General features: G+C 45.4%; 1 pseudogene; it reads right to left on the reverse strand.

Moving 5' to 3' along the window:
* Positions 1-1,214: 1,214 nt before the first annotated feature.
* On the reverse strand, positions 1,215-3,460 carry LOC121953656 (uncharacterized; annotated as a pseudogene).
* Positions 3,461-4,585: the final 1,125 nt, after the last annotated feature.

The following is a 4,585-nucleotide window of genomic DNA, read 5'->3' on the forward strand; positions in this document are numbered from 1 at the left end:
AAACAGTTTTTGTGGTGAGAGGTTTTGCTTTTGATATACTGCAGCAGGGAATGTTTCAAAAAGTTTGTGTCCGGGATAGAAGTGGTCGGCTGCAGTCTTTCCTATCTGTCTCAGGTTCCTGAAGGTGCACAGCTCCTGGAGGGATGACAAATTGCAGCCAATCACCCTCTAAGATGAGAACATGACACACTGCAGTCTGCCTTTGTCCTTGGCAGTGGCAGCAGTGTACCAGATCAGTGAATCCTCATTGAACGGTTCATATGGTGTCCCACAAAAAAGCACACACAACAGTTTGTATGACATCCTATGAATTAGTACCCCATGAATAATTTTATTTCCTTAACAATTTGAAACCTGAGCAAATTGGCTTGAATTCCTTAAAACCTCCTTTTTAATCTTACCAATGTGTTTTAAGTTCAAAGGTTTAAATACTTGTGAAAGGTGTCTGAAAGTAGCACAAGAAAAGTGATGTTGCTCCAGGTTTCAAAGTTGTGAAAAAGAAGTTGTGTAATTAATGTTAAGTTACGGACATTAGGCTTTAGGCAATTAAAATTACTGTGGTTAAATTTGGGGAAAAGAAAGACGGTGATGATGTTCTTTAAAAGTCAAAGTTCACTCAAGGTTCACACAACTCCGAACACCGTTCTCTTAGGGAAAGTCCTGTGTTTTGAGACTCATCCACCACCCAACTTGCCACAGACCACTAAAGACAGTATCCTTGTTTGTTCCTGTCAGTGCATTCATTGGTCACATTATCATTTCCTTCAAAAATACATAGGTTGTGCACAAAATTCCTGACTCCTGATTATGTGGGATAGGTACAAATTTGGATGATGTACTTTCCATAGGTATGTCCAAAATATTTATTGGAAAAGCCTGACCATGATGATGGAGGAGGTGAGGATGGACTCAATAATGGCAGACTAAATATGCACCATTAATGATCATTGATTTCTTATTAATCAATTATCTCTAACTTTGATATTTTACGATTTAATTTGTTATAAACCCAATCAGAGAAGTAACTTTCAAATCAATCTAGAGATCTCACTCAGCTGTTTTTACTTAAGGCTCATTGATAGAATACATCTCTTGGATGCTCTTGAACACATCATCAGTGATGTAACCTAGGGTCCTAGGGTGTTTCGGGTCTTTCAACATCAGACACCCTCGCTCAGGCAACCCAGCCATGGTTGATCAGACCTGGCTTGTGTTCAGGTGGTATTTGCTACCCCCCATGAATCTCCTCTCCTAATCCAGAGCCATCTTGAGGCTTTCTCTGCTTCTTCTGTGACGTTCTTGATGGCTTTTCTCCTCTCCACTCCAGTGATGCCCAGTGCATTCAAGGTTTTGTAGAGTGCTTGCCCCGCAAACCCTCTGCAGCCAACCTCGGTGGGCGTTCCCTTAGCCTTCCAGCCCTGCTTGCGGCAGTCGATGACCAGCTCTTCATATTTGGTCCTCTTTCTCTCGTGGGCCTCGTCCAGACTGTCCTCCCACGGCACTGTCAGCTCCATCAGGATGATGTTCTTCGTCTCCTCTGAAACCAGGAGGATGTCTGGCCTCAGGGTGGTTGCAACAATGTGCTGGGGGAACATAAGCTGTTTCTCCAGGTCGACAGACAGCTGCCAGTCCTGTGCACTTGCCAGGAGTCCAGGTGGGTTCCTGGCTCCTGTGGTTCTTCACAGCTGCTCACCAGCCTTCACGAAGGCGATTGCCTGGTTGGTGGGACGGGACCGTCTACTGCTGCTGATGATTCCCACGCTGATGGCTTCCACGACTGTGGCGCCAGGTGTACTGACCCTGCCCAAGAGTACTGACCCTGCCCAAGAGCTACTGGACAGCAGCTCAGGATGTGCTCCAACGTGCCCCTGCCTGGGCATTGCAGGCAGTTTGGAGACTCTGTTTTGCCCCAGATGGAGAGGTTTGATGGGCTGGGCAGACTGTCATACACCGCCTGGACAAGGAACATAATGCACTGTGGTTCTGCCCACCAGAGATCTGTCCATGTGACTTTCCGGTCGATGGCCTGCTCCCACCTTGTCCAGGCACCCTGCTGCCCCAGACCAACAGCTCTGCTGGTCCTCCGCTCCTCCACCTCTGCCCTCACTTCCTACTGGACCAGTCTGCGTCTCTCCTTCCCCTTGGCCTTCTAGTACTGTGGCGTTGGAAAGGTCCCCAGACCAGCTCTACCTCAGGTCACTGCTCCAACCAGGACTCTGTGGCGTATCCGCGACTCTGTTTGCGAAACAGCGTCATCGGCTCTCCACTTCCTCCCGGTTTTCACCTTGACCTTGGGCCACCTTGGGGTCACTGGAGTTCCTATACAACATCACCTCTCTTGCCCTTGTCACCTTCAACTCCTCCTCTAGTGACTTCAGGGGCAGCTGAAGCTTGGTGTTGCGTTCATTGAGGGTAATGCTGCTGAGGCTCCTAGGCAGTCCCAGCCACCTCCTGAGGAAGCTGCTGACTTTTCTCTCCAAGCCTTCTACAATGGAGATGGGAACTTCGTAGATAAGCAAAGGCCAAAGTATCCTAGGCAGGATACTGTGTTGGTAGATCCAAGCCTTGAACTTTCCGGGAAGCTCTGACCAGTCCATTGCTCTCAACCAGCTCTCTAGCTCCTGACAGGTTTCCTGAACAAATGCTGAGTCCTTCAGGCTGCTGTTAAACACCTTGCCAAGGCTCTTCACTGGCTTTTCGGAGACAGTTGGGATTGGTGTCCCTCCGATGCTGAAGCAGAACCTGTCCATGACTTTGCCCCTTCTTCAGCACCAGTGACCTTGATTTTGCAGGTTTGAACCTCATCCTTGACCATCCAATCAGTTTCTCCAGCCCTTGCAGAATCCACCTACTCCCTGGTACTGATTCGGTGGTAACAGTCAGGTCATCCATGAAGGCCCTAATTCTTTCAGTTAAAATGGTCCATTACAAGCTCTTTGGGTTATCAACAATAACTTTTGTTTCTGTAAATCCTCACTGCTGTTGATGTTTTGAAATGCTACTAGGTCCAGAAAAAGATTTCCATTCACTTCCATTGTATTCAAATGGAGTAAAAAATCTAAGAGATACAAAACTCACAAACTGAAAAAACAACACGTTATCATCCCAAGTTGGTGCTTTGCGATGGAATTCCATGTCTACATATTACACTCTAGGTATTCTTCTGCGTCTGCTCATGACGTTCCAGGATGCCGTTACCATAATGCCAACAATAGCACATGGAGAGATGATGCTGCATGTGGTTATGATTAGACAACAAAAGCACATGTTAACCAAGGCCAGGAAATCAACAAACGCACATGCTGGCATGGATGGATAAGATTAGAGGAGGGAGTTACATAGTTAGGTGTGGAAAAATAAAATCACATTCAGACAGGAAGGGAACACCAAACTCCTGCATGAAAGTCTGTGGTTTGTTGGGCTCATCCACAACCCCTGCTGCCTGCCCTATATACACCATCGTGCTCCCTGTTGTTACCAGCAGCATTTTAATCTGATGTTAGCCAACTTCATTTCATGTGGACACGGCAGGTACTGTCAGGTACTGCCGGCGTATAGTTACACTTTGACCCCTACTGTCCAGCCACCTTCTTAACTGTCATCCAGCATCACGCATCATGTGGACAAGAAAAGCACATGGCAATCAATGCTGGGACATCAACAAACATACTTGCAAGCATGGATGGTTAAGATTTGGCAAAAGAGGGACCTTGTGAGGTGAAAAAAATAAACAAACAAAAAAAAAACCTTCAATCATATTCAGATGGGAAGCAAACAGCAGATTCCTAGGTGAAAGTCTGGGTTTGTTGGACCCAGGAAGTATTTGGAAGTATTTCAACTTTGTGCCATAAAGCAATGTATCATGCTGCCACAGCAGTCCAGCGGTGTATCCTAACAACATGAATGGTTCTGTCTGTCCGCTGACACAGCCATATCATACAGCCATGAAAGGTGGCTTTTGCCTTTAATGCAAAAATCCCTGTGAAAGCAGTTGGAATTAGAGAACTTCAGAATGAGAACACGCTGGAAAAGATAAAACCACTAGAGAGATGTAAGAAAAAATGTGTGCATTTTATTTGTGAACCAACCCTTTAACAATCAATACCCGCCTCAAAGTTAATATTTATGTATCATCTAACTTTTATGAATAGGGACTTACAATATATAACTACATGAACAGTTATATATTTGGGTCATTTAATTTTGGAAACTGAAATCAGAGTGTCCCTCATTATCTCCAAAGAACTGAGGCTGCAAAAGGTAACAATTATTCACACACCTCTGTGATGTTTCATGAACTATGAAATTCACTTAAAAAGCAGCTAACACACACGTATAAATATTTGACTTTGCTTTTCAGGTGAGTTGAGTCAAAGGGCAGTTGGCTTTGTTTAAAGATGGATGACAGGATAAGGGGAGACTGGGGGAGGTTCATAGAAGCTGATATAACTTGTAACTACAGTCATCACCAGTGACCCCAGAAAGACTGCGGTGTTGGCAGCAGCCTCCCTGTCTAATCTCCTCCTGCTAAGTGAGTAATTGGAAGTGAGAGCTTATGTATTTTTGTAATGAGCTGACAGCATAT

This window comes from Plectropomus leopardus, chromosome 14 (genome assembly GCF_026936395.1).
Source record: "Plectropomus leopardus strain MGB_pleo_1.0 chromosome 14, ASM2693639v1, whole genome shotgun sequence".
In the NCBI taxonomy this organism is placed as follows: domain Eukaryota; kingdom Metazoa; phylum Chordata; class Actinopteri; order Perciformes; family Serranidae; genus Plectropomus; species Plectropomus leopardus.